Source organism: Mus musculus, chromosome 6, assembly GCF_000001635.26.
Source record: "Mus musculus strain C57BL/6J chromosome 6, GRCm38.p6 C57BL/6J".
Lineage (NCBI taxonomy): Eukaryota > Metazoa > Chordata > Mammalia > Rodentia > Muridae > Mus > Mus musculus.
In genome coordinates, this window is record NC_000072.6 from 103,509,919 (window position 1) to 103,529,539 (window position 19,621).

Below are 19,621 nucleotides of genomic sequence, written 5' to 3' on the forward strand. Positions count from 1 at the left end.
TGAGGATAGCACAGAGCCATAAATGTCCTCATTGTTTAGTGCACTAGATGAGAACAAGACAAGACTGTAAGATCAAACCTCCGTGGAGTAAAAGTTAGAAGTCAGTAATTCCATTACTGTCAAAGAGCACTTACATGCAACAGGATTTTTTTTTTAAAGCAACATTGTATGAACATTTTCGAAAGTATCATCAATGTGTGGAAGAAAAAAAATAATGAAAGAGTGTGCTCACCAGTTAGATTGCCAAAGTTTGTAGCCCCTCTTTACTGCACCCCTAAAACAAACATCATGTTTGCTGGTAAAAAGAGATACATACAACATCAGGAGTGGGCTTTGGCGCTGGGAATAAGCAAGGAAAGCTTGTATTCTATAGCGCTGTATTAATAGAGAGTAAATAGGAAAACGTCACTGATCAATCTGGAGAAGTCCAGATGGTAGTGGGGCACAAATTGTACATTAGATAACAGTAGAAGAGCTTTTTAAATTTATGCCTGCACTGATTTGACAGCTAATGGAGATGGTTCTTTTGTAAATTAAATTGCAAGTCCCATCGCCCTCCTAAATAAAGAAGCAAAACCGGCAAGACTTTAAGAAAAAAAAAAAAAAAGTGGTACAAGGTACCACACCCCTCAGCCATACAGCAAAGGGTAAAAGAGACTGGGAGCCTGTGTGTGGAATGTGGACAGAGGAGGGTGGACCAGGGAGCAGAGGGGAGGGGTTTCTTTTCGGTTTCTCAGTGGCAAGGCGAACCCGGCAGCTACCCTGTCTCTTTGAGGGCTTAGAGATGTTAAAAATGACAAGCAAAGTTTTCTCTTTGTCCCTCGCTTTTCATAAAACCAAAGTCTCAAGCCTGTAGCTGCCTCTTGTCCCAAGGGAGTGTGTGTAAGAGGGAGGGAAAAGAAGCCGTGTGGGTGAGGGTGGCAGAGCAGATCCCGGGGACAGCAGAAAAGAGGCGCGAGCTAGTCGTCTCCGGCAGGAGGGCGTGGATACCGGTACAAGCTCGAACAGGTCCAGCCTTCTGGAGACCTGTGCCAACAGCAGGAGGGGGCAGACGGGATCTCTGTGGGCAGATCGGGGTGTGGATCAGCGGGAAGCGCCCAACTAGAAACTCCCTTGGATTCTCCAAGAGGCGCTGGACCTCGTTGGTCCCCTTTGCCCCAGTGATCCAGCTTTAGGAGAAGTTTTCCCAAGAGAAGGTACCAGACAGATCGGATGTCAAGAGGCGGCTCAGGTGAGTCTATTTGCGCGTGCCTTACAAGAAATGGGACTCTCTCCATCTGCCCTTTAGTCAACTCTTTGAGGGAGGTGGAAGGAAATCAAGGGCTTGCTCCTGGGAGAAGAGCAACTCTTTATGAAAGGGAAATGGTGCACATCCCTGGGTTCCGTCCTTGCCCAAAATGGGAGTGGCTCAAGGTCCCTTCCCTAACCTGAGAAGAGGCGCCACCTTTCGTAGCACCGCCGCAGGTGGCTAAGGCTGGATTTTTTGACAGCTCCAGGTCAGTGGATGGAGTAAACAAGCTTCGGGGACCCCTGCACCTCCAAGCTGCCAACCTTCGGTAGGCTGATTTGTCTTTCTTCCAACATAGCCACCGCCCGCCTCCTTACCTTAGGGAGAGGATGCATACCCTCCATAGACCATAGCCTTCAGGGAGTGGGGGGCAAGTACTACATTTCTCTCCACTAACCCCCTATAGGTGTTGGGGTCCAGACTTTCTAACCCCAGCCCCAAATTCCCTATCTAGCTGTTAAGTCTCTAGAGATGCATCTTGCTTGCAGTGGTGTTCCCTAAATGCCTACAGCTTGGAATGAATGATCGATCTGTGAACTGCCAGCTTAGGGAAAAGATAGAAGCAGAGCACTCCATCTCAACCGAACACGGTGGGGGCTAGAAGGCAGGTCGGGGGGTCCCCCGGTTGCCATGACTCCCTTGTAGCCAAGCCCCGGGAGCTAGGGATGCCAGTCACGGACAGTCCCTTTTTCCTCTTTGTGCCTCTCCTATCCTCTTTCTCTGTCTCTTCCTATTTTTTCCTCCCGTGAGTGAAAGTGTGCGTAGGGAGAGAGCAGGGAGCAAATGATTGATTTGGAGAAAGAGGATTGGAGCCGAGAGGCTGGGGAAACCTGGCTGTCTTCATCCCTGGGTCCCTTGGCTGAGAAGAACCTCACTTTCTCAGCGAGGGGCAGAGCTGAGGAATTCCTGTGAAAAATCTGGGGCGGGAGGAGCAGCGGCACCATGATTCAGGTATTGGAGACCAAAGCAGCGAGGGAGCTGGGTGGGTGGTCTGCGGTCGGGTTGAGAGGATGGGCGGGGAGTGCGAGTAGCCAGCAAGCACGAGCAGGTGTGCGTGGCACTGAGCGGCTGGGCGGGGAAGGAGCTTCCGACTCTGCCTGGGGAGAAAGGAGATCAATACCGCCCCGCAGGCCAGAACTGAGAAGAGCTGGCTGGTAGCAGCCAGCGGAAGGCGTGTGCACCACAGCGCGCTCCCGCTGCTGGAAATAGTGGGAGATTTGCGCGTGCGCGTGGGTGCTGACCTAGGTAACTCTTGGAGGTACATCAAGGTAGAGCGCTGGAGCGCGCGCCTGGCTGTGAGTTCCAGCCCTATCTACTCTGGAATGTGTGGCTTAGAGTAGTTATTTATTCTGTGTCTCAGTTTCTCTCTTACTAATGGGTATCAATTCATCCCATTTTGAGTTGGAAGATTGGAGTGAGGTTATCCAAGCAGACAGTTTACCCTCCTTCTCTGATGAGAAATAATTATCCAGAAGTTAGTTGTTGTTGGTGGTGCTGCTGTTATAATTAATACGCAAATTAATTAGATACGGTAGATTGTCCTTTCTCGGCACTTTTATTGAGGGCAAAATTCTGTGTTATCTAATTTTAGAAAATGACATTTGTTAAATTTATTGATACTCTGTTCCACTCGTAAATCTGGTTTGCAGCAGATTGAGAAAGAAAACCTGAGCAGTTCTTAGCAGATTAGCTCCGAGTCCAGTGCTGGACAGAGCTTAGAAAGCTGCCCAGGGAAAACCACTGATCACAAGAGAATCCAGTTTCGCCCCTCCCCCATAATTTTGTTTGTAGGATCTGAGCTCCACCTCTCACCTGTTTATGGTGCAGTTGGGCTTGTCTCAGTTTCAGTCCCTTTGTGATAACATCGACCTATTGCTTTCCAGATTTAACTTGGCTATAGAGTCTAATATATACCTAGATCTTCCCTCTCATGGTCTTTCGTGCTCCAATACATTCACCTCTCCTAATGGCAAAGTCTGCCCTCCCGTCATCACGTGGATGCTCCGGAGTAACTGTCATCTAATGCATGAGGTGCCCTTACTAGGGAGCTGGGGGTACAGTTTGTGGCAGCTGACTAGACTCTCTTTCAGAAAATGCAGAAGACTATGAAGATTAAACACATTCTTTTCCAGACTGTTCTGTGTTCACACTCACAGGATCCTTTCCTTCCTTGCAAGTGCCTCATGGTTGTATACGTTTTATGTATCTGGCATTGTGCAACAGGAAATCACATCATGCACAACGTGCTGGTATCTGTATGCTAATACCCCACCCCAATTAGGCAACTAGCTTTAAATCAGTTTTAAAGAATATTTTCATATATAACTTATTGAAGTCTATCTCAGTGAGAAAAGCATTACCTGTATAGAAGCCTGTCTTTATATTTCCTTCTGAGATATTTGAAGATAGGAGATATGTTAGACCTAAAGTTGCTTCCCTGAAATAATTTAACCCGATTCATTTTTCTGAAGATGTAAGCTAAGAACCTTTGTCCTGTGAGTTTTAACTGAGAAGGGAAAAATTAAGTAAGAGCAACTGACGTCAGACAGGAGGGATGATGGTCTACAATACGCTGTGGGATGCGGTTCAGGTGGCAGAGTGGTGCTTTACTGTAAGCACTGAAGCACCCACATCCACAGTTGGCATGTCAGCTTTAAAAGGGACCTTGAGGAATTAGTGTGACAGCTTGTCTGAAATTCATGGAATCATTTACATATTGTTTCCCAGGAGCTCTGGCACTAAATGTTCTATTTATTGGGAATTATTTTGCCCTTTGATTGATGACAGCCAACACTGTGATTTAACGTCATCTGCTCTGGAGACAGATTTCACTTTTCACCATTTTTCTATTTGACTTTAAAAATCTAAGCAGCCTTGCACTTGGAAAAGGCTTATTAGGGCAGACAAAGGGAGGCGGCAGAAAAACGTGACAGATTGGAAGGTGTTGAGCCCTGAATTTGGGGAACTAATTAACGTGTCAAGGTATAATCAAGAGGATGCACTTGTCTCTCTACTGAGGCTGCTTGCAGTGATGAACTATATTTTCTGATTCAATCAGTGTTCTATGCTCCCTTTTTTTTTTTCAAACCAACTCTGAGAATACTGTATTTTCAATTATGAACATTTTGATTACAGCTTCATCCTAATTCAGTCTGAAGAGAATGCAATTATTCTGGTGATTTACATACAATATGCTAAGTTAACACAGCTAATGAGTGAAAGCATGATATTCTTTCTATTCATTCCTGGAAAAAATATTATGCTAAGCATTCTTTGAAAGACAAGATTACATTATTCACCAGCACTTTGAGCCTACCTACAAGTAGACTTGGCACTGAGCCATTTTCTCTACTATTCAAGTGAAATCTCTCACATTTTGGGGATCACGTGTCTTTCCTTCCCCTTGGGAGGGACTGGAAACAATTCTCAATTTAATTAGATATGGTGCTTTCTCTTTTCTGAATATATTTAGTAGAGGGAAGAGTCTGTATTTTCTAATTTGGGGGCTGGTTATCACTTTAAACATTACTAATTGCTGCAGTTTATTGTATGTGTGTTTTAATAGTGTGGTTAGTTAATTATAGCTTTCTCATTAGCACCATGTAGAGAATAATGAATTAACACATCCCTTTGATCAAAAGAACATCTAAGTTTATCTTCTGAGAATGAAAGTGTTATTGTGTTACCAAAAGTCACTATAATTTTCCCAAGAAAATCAAATTGGTTGGAAATCTCCAGCAGTATGTTAGGAAGCATGATGAATGAGTCGGATTGATCCCAAACAAGGGAGGGAGTAGAGTGGTGGTTGCTTGGCAACCCAACATTATTCTGCAATTTCTTCTGGTATATTTATCCAGTAAAGTAGAAAATTCTGTTTTGTTAACAAATGTTTTTAGTGAGTGCACAAATAGACCATAACTAATTGAGATTTTGTGTATTGCAGATTCAAAAAATGATCTGGTTACCTTTCCATTGTGTTTCAATAATAAAAATATAAAAAGGGTACTCTTCATTTTTCAGAATTTTTCCTAAACAATGTTTGTTTTATTTACGTTCAATTTGTTTCTAATAAAAACATACAAATTGTGCATCTTTTTCTAAAGTCAATTCAGTAAGACTATGCGTAGGTGTATGCATGAAAGTAATTAAGACTCAAGCGTAGAGATAGAGGCAGAGTGCTTTGAGGTGAGATGAATCCTTTAAGCTGTGATGCTGTGTTGTGAATTCATTGGTCATCAGTTGAACTGGCAATTGAGTAAACTTGAGGTAGACATGAACATCCAACTCAGAGGACGCAGGCAGACTGTGTCAACAATAGTAAATGCATTGAATTTGGAAAATGTAGCAATACATTTGGGCTTTTACTATATCTCGCCACATTTTTCCTTCTGATGTTTGCTTTTTTTCTTAGTAATTACAGAAATAGGAAATCTACACAGCTACCAGCTCCCCACCCCATATGATTGCCTTTTTCCTTACTCTCTGAGAACAACACTCATATCGTTTTCCTCTACAGCCTATGAATTTTAGTGCTCATCACAATTCCATTTTCAGATTGTAAATTCTTTGAGGGCATGTGTTCCATTTTATGCACCTCATAAACTCTTACAGTCCCTGGCATGGTAGAAAGCACATTGTTGTGATGGTTAAATGCAATGGGTTTGTAGTCAGGCTACCAGGGTTCAAAATTGAAGTGGCCAACTCACAGGTGTTGTAGCGAAGTCATTTTGAGTTCAGATTGATTCCACTTATAAAAATGGCTTACGCACCTAGCTCATGCTTGTTGTTGTGAACATTACACAAGATTCTCTCTATACAGAGCCCATTTGCACTTATTAACTGCTCATTAATTTCCAGCTTTTTATATCCTTCTTAGTATGTGAATGAACAGATAAATAGGTGCCTGCTTAGCCCTTTTGTGTATGAATATGTGTGAGCTGCAAGCCACGATGCCATTGTATTTTACCTATATTAATTAGATGCACTTATATAAATTCTGTCAGCTGTTTCAAAGATCCAGAGTAGTAGTTCTTAGTTGTGGCTGAAATGAGAAGTACTTAGAAAGCTGTTCAGATTACTACCCTACTCCCATCAATCAGAGTCTGTGGAGCTTGCAACGAGATTCCAGTGTCCTGCCCCAATTGCCTTAGGTTTGCATATGTCATCCCTAAGACCCTGCAGCCCTGAGTACTGACTCACAGTTGCCCTGCTGTCATGAAGTTTGGTTAGAAAACATAACAGCTTTGTCCAGTCCCTGATGAGTACAATTTCATTTTTCAGCCATTTCTCTCTATTAGAAAGGTAGAAAAGAAGCCATTATTGGGATTTTTGTGGATTATTGGAGTAAGCCACACGGAATTTAAGACGTCACACAAGGTTCATAGATTTATAGCAGGCTTAAAGATCAGGAAACCAGGTATTCTGAGGTTTGTAAACAGGTGTGTTTTACCTTATGATTTCAAAGGAAGCAGGAATAATAACTAACTTTGGATAAAATTATCTTATAGGTGAGTTTCAGCTTAAAACCTTCTTGTGCAGTGTCAAATAAAAAGAATTTAGAATTCAAACTTTTGCCCTTTGGATTGAATATAGTATGAAAATGTATTTTTTTCTGCCTGCTCCCCCAAAAATTCTAATTAAAATTTTTATATAATATGTAAAGTTCTAAGAGTTCTTTATATGACTGATTTTGGAAAACAAATCATATAACTTGACCTGTGATTTTGGCTGATAGAAAATTTCCTTAGTCTGAATTGAATAGCTGAATGGCACCCTCTTGGGTATTGAAAGACTCAGATTTTTGTCAGGTCTTGGTCAAACCTAACCCCTCCCCCCTTCAATGATTTTAGTTTTCAAAGGGCCAGTCAAAGGAATTTTAAATAGGAGTTGGCATCTTTTTAAAATAGGGTTAGGAGAAATCAACGTTGTGTTAAATAACTTTGAGGATGATACTGGCCTTCATCTTAAAGTTGGAACTGAAGTCACTAGGAGAAGAGCCAGATTGAACCTGTGGCTTTTGACAGAGGTGTAACTAATGCCTAGTCAAAAGACAATGTCATCTCCCTGTTTCAACAAGTGCTACTCCTTCTGCAGAATAGCAAACTTGACCCCCAGTCAGAAGCTAAAGGAGTCTTCTCTGTAAAGGCCAGCTATCTCAGAATAGAACAGGATAGATGCGGGTTCATAATAGAGGGGTTTGATAGGTGTGCAACAAAACTCAGTATCTAGTGGATACTTCTAACTTATGGAAAGTGAGTAATGAAAGATACAACTTGAATTGCCACAAACAAACCTCAGGACATCTTTAGCTCATTTCTTTTGCTATTATATCTTCCTTTATTTTTATCACCCCAGATGGGTGTGATCATAACCACATATGTGCTTCAACTGTGGCCCCCAAGCTTTATAACAAACTGTCCATCTGCCTGGATTCTCTCTGCTTTCCAAGACTAGTGTTGATACAAAAGTGCAGGAGATGCCAAAGACAGCTTCTATGGAATCAGGTTTGCTCATGGAGCAGAACTCCTTCCCCAAGGAAAGCTTTGATGTGACATTGGGGACAGTAGTTGATGTGCATGTGAAGTGGAGGATCAAGTAACAGTGGCAATGGAACACCAGTGTCACCTGGACATGTGGATCTTTGCAGGGTATCCCTGTTTTTGGCAAAGTTGAATACACAAGGTAAGAATAAAGAAATAGTTCCAGAGTATACTGCTGAGTGATTTGTGTTTCTGAAGCTAAGGGAGGAGGCATTCTCAATGATTATAGAATATAAATAGGTAAGAAGAATGCAATAATTTTGATGATACAATAATAGTTGATTGTGAACAGAATGTACTACTGTACTGAAGAACTGTGCTAAAGAATCTAAAATGGGCGATATCAATTCATTATGAGTTCCCGTACATTTCAATGGATCCAAAAGAAATCATCTCATCTACAAATAAGCTTGAAAGAAAATAAATACTGACCTTTTCAGGGGACTCTACCACTCAAACTTCTTTTCCACTAATTCAGAAAATTACTTATGAAGTGGCCACTTAAAATGTATTACCTTGTGTTATGCAAGCCCTGAGTTTTTATTTTAGAGGATGTTCTTATATCCATTTTGACTTTTAGAGCAACATGATCAGCAGAAGTGAGGAGGGTAGTAGCCTGTTTTATATGTCAAAACATTAACTCAAAGGCAAATAGCTAGCCAGGAAGTTCGGTAAAAAGCAAGCTCAGATAACCTCATTGATAACCCAATTAAATGCTTCTTCTTTGCCTTCCTAATTCTTTACTTGTTTCCTTATTTGAAACATAGGAGCAAGCATACAAACAATGACTTTTTCTCCCCTTCAAATTCAGAGACACTATGTGAATGACTGGGGGCTTTAACAAATCTAGTAAAATGCTACAAATGTCACCATTTGCATTTCCAAGGTTGAATTCAGTCCTGGCAAAAATAGGGAGTGGATTTGTATGACACTTCCACAATTCTGTGATACTTCCTTGTAGGGTTTTGTAAGGGAGTAGGGTCAAGGGCTCTCTTATGAGACAGTGAAAGTAGTCATCCATTTTAAAGAAGCTTGACTTATTTAACTGAGTGTGGTCATACTTACCTGCAATCCCAGCAAGGATGAGGTAGAAGGATTATGAATTCAAGATCAGCCTGAGCTTTGTATGGATCATCCATCTACAAATCAATCACATAGGGAATAATGACTTCATGCTTGTTGTAGGAGTCAAGCCCAAGCAGAAGCTACTTAAATAATTCCATCTGACATCTTCGAATGTTTACTTGGTCTTTTGCAATCTGCATTTCAGTAACTTGAGGAAAGTACTAATGTCACAATACCCCATTTTAAGCCGTATAGTACATAGAAGGGTCTTGTTCAAATGACCCAATATTGCTAGCAAGTGTCAATGACAGAACTCAAAGCTTTCAACTGTACTTACTCTGTGCTGGACCTAGTCCAATATACCATTTCAGCATCTCTTTTCTGACATTTCATACTCAAAATGTACTGTGTCTATCAATGTTCCTCTAAAGGATCAATTCTGATTTTCATTATAGACTACCAATATAGTTCTGTTGTCTGTTCAAACTTACTTGTTATGTATCTGATTATTCAAGGTAAACATAAGAAAAGTAGATAAAAAGCAGTCTTTCTAAAGTGTTATGCAACAGATACATATCTTATTTACAGTACCATTTAAAAAGAGGTTTTAAAATCCTTCATGCAATAGAGTCATATTGAAGAATGGTTACTGAGAGGAAAATTAGCAGGAGGTGGGGATATGTGTAGCTATCTTAGTTAAACTCTGCTGCGATTAAATTCCCTGACAAACTAGCTTTTCCCCTTTTTTATGCAGTTCAAGCCCCAGTACATTGAAGGGTGCAACCCAAAGTGGATTGGTCTTTCCTTCCTCTAGTAATCTTGTCAAAATACACTGCAACAGTCATACACACACACACACACGATCACAAGGATTGTCTCCCAGGTGGTTCTAGATTTTTTTCAAGTTGACTATTAACTCCATGGGAGCTTTTGTGTTCCTCTAAAAGTGTACCTTATGAGCATTTGTTGCCATGGTAGTTCCTGTGCCAGATCCTGGGTAGCGCTGTATGTAGAAGCCAGCAATTGCTCTCTCCAGAGATTTTGCTTACAATTTCTGCATTCTTAAAATAAGACTGTAGATAATTCATAATATAAATATGCATGGATTTCTCTCACATCTGGATATTATATGTCACCAATGGTATTATGTGTTTGGCATTTCTGCTATTCTGGATTTAAAAAAAAAATAGTTCAAGGTAGCAGATGATCTGTCTCACCTTACCATTGTTTACAATGACTGAGACCTTAAATATAACACTATCTTTATCGGTGCCTGTCAATCAATATATTGGTAATTTGGGAAGTAATGTTATTCTTTTCTCAGCTGATGAACTAGACTTTGGAAAGGTGGGGACTTGTCTTTTAATTAGAGTATTTAGAAGTAAATGCTAATTTGTTAGTATTTTAGTGTGTATATGTAAATAGCATTCTTAAATGCTAATTGATTTTAACAGGCTCCTTTTTGTGTGCAGGTTGGTATTAAGAATATGTTTGTTCCCTGTTCTTCGTAGATAGGAGATCCCGTCTCTTTCCATTGTGTACTCATATGTTGAGCATTTGTTTAACCCCTGCCTGCTTCTTTCGAGTACAGCACTTAGTTTTTCACAAAAGCATGTTTGTCATTGGGTTGTGAGTATCTTTATATTTTTGTAACTCACACTATACAATGCACCGACTATCAACATTTAATATATTAGCTTCAAACATTATGGTGCTAAAAATGATCCATAGATTGTATAATGACAAGAATTTCAGAGCATTGATATGGCCATAAGCAAGGAAACATAAACAATAGCTCTAACATGTGCAGCCTACAACCTATTCGTGCATGAATAATTAATTGACTACTTGGAGTTATTTGTTATTTTTCAGTGATATACTCTTTTCTGTGGAGATCAAAATGAATGGATAAAAATAGAAAACAAACTAACTTTTAAAAAAATCCCTTAATTCCATTTTGCTTTGTGACCTCTGGAAATTTTTCAGAGGAGATAGATCTCATGGAGTCTCAACAGCCTAATTGTCTTATGCGTGCAAGTTTCTGTCTGTGATTGAGGTTGGATAGATTTTGCCCCCAGTTGAGGTGCTTGGAGTAAAAGACTAAGGAGGTCAGGTGCAACCTAGTATGTGCAATAGTGGATCAAGGTCAAATAAATTGGATTTGACCTTAAACCCTGTCCCTTTAATAAAAAAAAGTGTGTGATGGGTGGGGCTGTCATCAGAGAATGCCTTCCATTCACATTTTAAAATTGATACGACTTGTTTAAATTGAAAACTGACATCCGCACACAAAATCTTTTGAAAAGCTTTCTTCTCTTTTCCTGTTTCACCAGTTATAAGCTGAGGAGAGGAACAACATTGACCATCCCCTTCAGTGGCAGTTGGAGGATTAATGAGCTAATATTTGTAAAGTGTTTTGAAGATAAAGGTGTCAGCTATTATTATTACTAATAAACCATTTTTCTCCAATGTAATTTTGGACAACAGCCATTAAAAACCCATTACTGTATTTAACAGTAAGACAATCTGCTACAGCCTAGTATTTACTACCTCAATTAAAGATACATTCTGCCGTTTTTTTGCCCCTGCAAATACAGAGCTGGTGAGAAAGGATAGAAAACTGTGGCCTGTCATTTCCTGTCTCTGGAGAAAGCCAGGCTCTGTCCTCCTTGAGAAACAAGTTGGGATGCACCTTTGTTTTTGTGGTTTATAAAAGGAATGGATCATTAACTTCTGGGCTTTTTACCCATCTGCATCTGTATTGTGGTTTATTATCTTTGAAGGTTGAATTCTACTGTCTTTTTCATTGCTTGGCACTGATACCAAGAATGAATTGGACTCATGGGCGGTTGCAGATATGTTTATGCATGAGAGGAGATTGGTGTGCAGTATTTATAACATAACTAAGCTCACAGTTGAAACACTGAAATTATTATGTATTTGCTCCCAGTCCAAAAACATTTAAAATGAGTTTGAAGGTCTTGAATCATATAGGCTAATTTCTTAAACGTGAAAGTTATCATAACTAACACATGGTATTAAAGCCCAATCAAAATATATTTAAATCTCTATAAATGTCCTAAAATACAAACTCATATTGAGTGATATAATGACTTCTCACATATTTCCAAAAGAATGCTGACAATAAAACAATTATTTTAGTATGGCATATAAAATATAAAATAAGCAAGTGAGTGCATGGATGGCTGCCCAAGGTCAGCAGCAGCTACCTATGCATTATACAACCATCCTGGAATTTGAACGGAAGAATCTAATTTTCTGAGAAAAAAATCATTACTGTATGGCACAGAATTTTATTATGAAAATCTGTCCTCAGTCAGTATTTGCTTTTATTTTGAAACAATTTGAACAAACACAATCATCTGTTTGGTTTTAGTAGATGACAATATGTGCCATATTTAGTGGTTGACAGGTCAGTGTTACAGGCTCGTTTACAGAGGAAAGAAGTTACACTCCGTGTCCTTCCATCAGGAAAGAGAGCTTTGCAGTAAGGAATGGGATAACTCAAAAATCATGTGGATAATGGTCCCGAAGTTACAACAACAGTTCAAAATAAAAGAAATGCACTGTGGTACATTACCTCTTGGAGTGCAGCTCATTTTCTGAAAGCCAGGTGGAACAACTCTTTTCCAGTCCTCTTGCTGTGTAAGATGAAATCCCTAACAGAATAAGAAACCTTTTCCAAAGAGTACATTTTAGAGTCAGGGCATTAATAAGTATCCAAAACAGGTGATATTGTTTGCAGGCAGGGCACTGCATTGTCCATTGCATATAAGGTGAACAATAAGGTGAACTGTAGCATATGTTTTAAAATTGATTCTGCACATGAAGAACATACTGTATAAACACTGTCCCCATATGATTGACTTCTGAAATCAGACTTACTCTGTTCTCATCTTTTGCTTTGATGAACTGCACATAAATAATTCACCATAGGACTTGAGATAATTTAAATTCAGGGGATAGTAAAATGTTTGGGGTTTGGAGTACAAGGAGAATACTTAGACTAATTGTCTTTCTAAAGAGCAATGCATTGAAAAATATAGTAATACAGACAGGTAGGCAGATAGACAGCAGAATGACTGCAGGTCTGGGAAGAGACCAGACCCCCATGTTAGAAATGTGGATTGTGTATCCTTTCTGGTAATTTTCACAGGAATAGGGGTGATGACCATATTGAAATGTTTCCTTTATTGGTCCTCAGTTGGCTATTGATAGAGTTAGCAGTGAGTGGTTGTTTAAGGTGATCGATCAATAAAGACTTTTTCTCATTGGTCATTATTAAGGATTGATGGTACAGGGGAGACACGAATCTAGGCAAACAAGCTACCTTACTTCTGGAAATGCAAATGACTGTAGTTAGTGGATTTGAAACAGTGCAGCAAAAATAGAGGAACTTTACAAAATAGCATGGATCTGGCTAACAGATATATACTTTTTATATCTGATTCTTAGGGTATCATTTGGGAAATGAACCAACAGTTTGTCACTGAGAAGACAACCTGGAGGGAACTTATTATAGTTGTATTAGTCAGGGCCCTCAAGATAAAAACTTACAGAATATGTTTTCTATTTATATTCATACATATGTATACACACATGTAATCATATATATGTGTGTGTGCATATATATATATATATATATATATATACATATATATACACACACACACACACACACATATATATATATATATATATATATACACACACACACACACATATAATTTATCCAAATGTCTTTCATGCTGTGGTCCAGCTAGTTGAATCGCATAATGGCTGTCTACCAATGCAAAATCCAAGAATCCTGTAATTGTTCACTCCACAAGGCTGGATGTCTGTTAGTATTCAGTCAACACTAGAATCCCAAAGACGTATGCTCCAATGCCAGGGAAATAATAAATTTGCCAGTGATAGCAAGAGCAAGCAGGCAAAAAGAGAAAGATTTCTACTTCCATGTCCTTTGCTTCCAGAAAATGTGGTACAGACTAACAATAATCTTTCCACTCAAAAACTATGGATTAAAACTGGGTTTTTCAATGTAAAAATTATTTAATTTGTTAAAAAAAATCCCCTCAGGTATACCCAGATACATGGGCTTTTGCTAGTTCCAGATCTCATCAAGTTGTCACCAAGAATTGCTGTAATAAAAGTCACAAGTGGAGATATTAAAAGATAATTCTCAAATATGGCCATTTATCCAGTTATGTAACATGTGAAAGGACATTTTCTCACCTATCTGTTGATACATGCCAAACTATTCCATAAGTTTAAACCATGAAACCATGAAATATCTTGTCACTTTTTGTCAGGGCTTTAGGCAGAACTCAGTTGAGTGACTATAGGACAACACCATGTTGGTCAGGGGTTGCGTGGATGGGATGGTAATCCAACATGGCTTACCATCATCTGTGTGATGTTGTGGCAAAAAAGACCACATAAAGCCCACATGGCCCTGGTTACTTTTCTTGTGGCCTTTTCTGTGTCAATATTCTTTTCATGACAGCTTAGGGTCTTAAAAACACAACTTACAATATCACCTATTTTTCTAAAGACTAGGTTTGGAAAAAAGAAAGTCAAGATTCAGTGATAGGGCTTATCTATCTTCTCAACGTCAGATTCTAGTAGATAAGATAGGGAGAAATGGAAAAATAGAAATGTTCATGAACAGATTTATAGAATCAACTACTATGTACTCTAGGTAGACTGATCTACAGTAAGGTGGTAGAACCTTTAGAAAGTAGGTACTAGTTGGAGGCCCATGGGTGTTTGAGTAGGTGGCTTTCAAAGGAAAAGGAGCACTTGGCCTCCCCTCTTACTCTATCCATTGCCTGCTGGCCATCAAGAAAGCAATTTTACATTGCCACCTAGTCCCCACTCTTTAGAGACTCATTGTGACAGGGCATGGGATCGAACCTCTGAAATTGCAAGCCAAATGAACCTCATCTCTTATAACTTTATTATCTTAGCCATTTTGTCATATTGACAGTAAACTGACAAACTATCTCCTTTGATATATTTATACTTATTATTCACCACATGGTCAGTTACATAAAAATTAAAAATCTTCCAGGGAGACATTGCGTTCTAGGGGAGCATGATGTTCCTTGCAATATACCCACTTCTGTTTTTAAGATTGTTTGTTTGTGTGTGTGTGTGTGTGTGTGTGTGTGCATGTGCACGCACATATGGATGACAGTGTCTGTAGAATACAGAAGTAGTTTTGAGCCATCCAGAAGATCCATCTCTCTATCCTCAATCACTCACTTTTCATAAAGCTTAAGACCATCAAATTTGAGAATAGTAACATGCCAATAGTTTTTGAGTTTTGGAAAAATTGAGGCTATCCTGTTTTGTTATGGTGTGTGTGTGTGTGTGTGTGTGTGTGTGTGTGTGTGTGTGTGTGAGAGAGAGAGAGAGAGAGAGAGAGAGAGAGAGAGAGAGAGAGAGAGAGATATTCATTTATTGTTATTTCATTGGACCTTAGGACTTCCTGCCCTAGAGGTCATGCTAATATTCTGACTTACTTGCCATAAACAGAAGAAAATGATAGGCTCTGATTTTCTTGGCAAAATCACTTGTAGGATATTACAGTACATTTCCATATTCCACAAGGTATGTTAATGACAAAGGCTGTGTACTCTACTATGATTCATAAGATGCCTGTGGCTTTTATCTACAGAGAGCAGCAGTGAGATGAGATAAAGGGGCCCTGTGTCAGCATGAATACTATAGACTAATAATTTTGGGTTGGACAAGATGCTTCGATTCTTTCTCCCAGATTTGTTTAGATTCATCCCCTCTCTTATTCAGTTCTTTTATAAATCTCTTGAACTTGTGAAAAGTATGAAATCACTTAGCAGAAGGGCCATTTACACTGAATTTCACATGCCAGAAACTGAGAGGCCTACTGCTTAGGTTGACCAGGGTTGCTGGACTCTACTGGGAAGAGAGTAGAGAACAGTTTCTCTTTTCCTTTCATGGTCATGTAACCACAACAGAAAGGGAAGTAGGCAGTTTGCTGTGGCATGATGATGACGAGGAGGAATTTGGCTATTGGAATATCTTATTTACAGCTTGCAGAAGCACAGCTATAAGAGAAACAGGGCTGATGTGTGGAGCCTGGTCACAATTCTCACAACTACTGTAGTCTTGTAGAAGCACAGAAAAAGAAGCAGACCCAGGATAGATAGCTCAGGGAGCATCTTTGGACGACTCCTTTCCCTTCTGATGCCCTTTGATTATAAAGAAGTACACTCATGCCCAGTAGGTGCACATGCCCGTGTACTCATGACCTTTACAATGTTGTCTAACTAAGTCTTGTTGCCACCTTCTTCTTCATGTGCCTCTCCCTTTTTCTTATATATTACAGATTGTGTGGGGATATCAATCTTATTATGCTAAAGCTTTGACTTACCTATCACAAACACAAGAACATGATAGGCTATGATTGTCTTGGCAAATCACATGTAGGATGTGAGTATATTTTCATATTCCACAAGGTATATTAATGACAAAGGCAGCATATGTAATAATAAAGTACTATACTATTGTGGATTCTATTCTATATTGGCTATTAAATTCCCTTTGAATGGAAGCCAGCATGTGAGTGTATCTTTATAAGCAAGAGCCTCAGAATCCACAGAACTAGCAGGAGTGTGCCTAGACCAGGCGTTCACAGGTTATCAGATTTTTGCTTTATTTTCTCAACAGGTCATCTTGACTTATTCACAGTGTCAACTGACAACACACCTCTTGAATTCAAGAGAAAAAGTGATAGTTTTGAGGGACTGTGATTCAGAAACAAAAATTCAGATTACTGTGAAAGAACCGTTTCACTGGAGAAAAGATTTAATAAACAAAGGCATGGATCAATGTATTTGCTAGACACTTTGCTGAGGGCAGTCCATAAATGTCTTGCAACAAATCTGGGAAACCACTGCTACAGGACTGTGATGCTATTTAAGCTACCTATCTGCTAAGTGGATATATTCTAAAAGTTTTAGTCAAGAGTCTGGAGGGTGTTAAACAAAACACAGAGAAGGGCAATAAGTGGCTATCGTGGGAACTAAAGATACCACAGGGTAATTTTGACGTTTCATCTGCACCATTCCAGTTCTCCATGGTGACCCTTTTAATTCGTCCCTTCCCTTATAGGATCTGCAGCCTGGTGCATGAGAAATCTGCAAGTAATATAACCTTATAGGAGTATGCTTCTCGAATGGGTTTCATTTTCAGATGATAAAATAACACTTGTCGTGAGAACTGCCTGAGGGGCAGAGTAGTAGAGAACCACGGTGAGTTCCATGAGACAGTTCCTCTCTGGCTGTTGGCATAGAGCGTACGATCTCCAGTTCTTCCCTTTTCACAACATGCAGTAATTTTGCTATAGCACAGATCACTTTCTTCTTGTTTTGCTTTAGCAACTTGCCATTGTCTGTCCTTTGAAATCACCAAAATACCTGCTTCTATTTTCTCCTTGACACAGACATTTAGCTGCCCCCTCAACTGTTCTGGAAAATTCCTTGCTCGTTCTTCCAATTGCTAGAGCACAGCAAGTCTCACCAGATTTCTGCCCTGTATAGCCTCTCTTTACCACAGCCTAAATGCCACTGTTCAAATCTCCTTTCTTGCTTGTCATTTTGACAAGGATATCACGTATTTCCTGGAAATCTCCCCTGGCTCCCCACAGTTTTGCTGGCCAAGTAACTGTCACACTTGCTTTCCAAGTAAAGTGGCACTAGGCTTCATTATTCTTCTCTGCATCCTTGTATCCTTAGAGACCCTGTAGCACAGCAGCCCCCAGTCCCCCTCCTCCCAAGCTTCTAGTTTCTCACACAGACTTTATGTGCTTTTCTTTATTCTGAAGTGACCAGTCATTGGCACTAGTTCTCTAAGATATGCTACTTCAAACTCTTTGTGTAGCATTTTTTATCACCTGCTATAGTTTGACCTGCTCATTGAATATGTTTGTGTGTGTTTGTGTGTATACATACATACATACATACATACATACATACATACAGAGTCTTTGACTGACTGTATAGGTTTAGATATAGGTATAGGTATAGATATATTTATTTAAATGCAAGTCGTATTTCACTAGTTAAAGTATAACAGTCATGTCACTAGCCAGCAATGACGTTACTATAAACATTAATAGGATGGAAGTAGAGAAACTCACCACATTCTAATTAGATTCTGCCATCTGCTTCAGACTTGTGCTTATGTTTTCTCTGTCTTTAATACTCAGGTGGTTTGTAATATTTGAATCCTCATGATGACAGACTAACTCATACCAGAGACCTACAGTTCTTTGTAGCCTATAAGGTGGAGTGGGAATTTGCAGGGATTGGCTTTCCTGTGATGAACTCACTGATGTCTCACACAAAGCACATGCTAAGGTTATCACAGGTCCTGTGATAATGCAGGTAGAAACGTATAACAAAACAAGAAGGGCCAAACCAACCAATTGTGAACTTGACAGAATCTAGAATCATCTAGGAGATGGGCTTCTAGCCATTTGTGGGCAGGGGATGGGAAGGGGTGTGCATCTTAATTACGTTAATTGAGATACCCACACTGGGTAGCACCACTATCTAGTCAGAGTCCCAGAGAATATAGCTGGAGAAAGCGAACTGAGCAGCAGAGTACATCCATCTTCTGGCTCTCCTGACCATGGATGTGATATACCAGGGGCTTCAGTTCCTCCCGACATGGTTTCCCACCATAATGAGTTATTCCTTGTGAGACAAAATAAACTTCCTCCACTCTTAAGTTTCTTTTATCAAGAGAGTTTATGTCGGCAACAGAAAGAACAACTGAGTGAACCCCTAGGAGTCCATTTTCACACTCCTTTCTTAACTTGTTCCCACATTTAATCATTAGATGAAAAATCTATGGTGATCCTAATACATGAAAAACACCGTCCTTACACATGAACCCCAGAAGGAGTTATATCCACCTGCTGATCCCAAGAGACTTATAGTCACCCCCAAACATGTGTCCAGGAAGTACCAATATGAGTATTGTTGCCTTTTCTCTGAGTCTAGCACCTACCTGATGATAAAAATCCCAGGTTTAAAGGAAGCTGAAGCTCTGGGGTATGGACTCAAATAGCAGGCAGGGTAGAGGGTGAGAATGAGATTGGGATAGTCAGATAACCTAATACAGGCATCCGAGATAGAAAACTGTTACCTGTGTAGTGTTCAAAGGGACCAGAGAAGAGGTTCACATTTTAAAAGCAAAGAAGGAATTTCATTTTTGATCTGCCTTTTTTTAAACCAACAGCTAATTTTTTGCTGTATTTATTACAGTGTAATTTGATATCCTTTGATAAAACCTTATGGTGTGGTAAAACGTGACATATGTATAATTTATTCTCTAGTTGTGAAAGGTTTTACCCCTGTTGCATAAAGCTAGAGCCTCTCTAAGTTGGAGTCTGGTCAGAGAAACCAACTGGGTAGAGGAAGGCTTTCTCTAAGGCATGTATGGCACATTCATGCTTGTTCGCTCCATTGACAAGATGCTGAATGCAGGGTTATTCATTCCATCCTAGACTACTAATTCCAATAACCTACTGAAGTCCATTTCAGTTTTGAGATGATCCTGAAATCATCTGTTAACAGAAAAACAAACAACAAGTGGATGCTCACAGACATCTATTGGATGGAACACAGGGCCCCCAATGAAGGAGCTAGAAAAAAAT

The 19,621-nt window shown here is 39.7% G+C and overlaps 1 protein-coding gene across 15 annotated transcripts in view; it reads left to right on the top strand.

The window, feature by feature from the left end:
* Positions 1-665: 665 nt before the first annotated feature.
* The window catches only part of Chl1 (cell adhesion molecule L1-like), a 222,455-nt gene continuing 203,499 nt past the window's right edge, over positions 666-19,621 (top strand). For 3 of the 15 annotated variants that reach the window (XM_006505467.3, XM_017321377.2, XM_006505470.3), the window contains exon 1: positions 667-1,231. The gene's annotated coding sequence lies outside the window, so the exon portion shown is untranslated. Of the gene's footprint in view, positions 1,232-1,484; positions 1,557-1,666; positions 2,240-19,621 lie in introns of those variants that run through there. The other 12 variants (XM_006505473.3, XM_011241198.3, XM_006505468.3 and 9 more) reach the window with 7 other exon arrangements.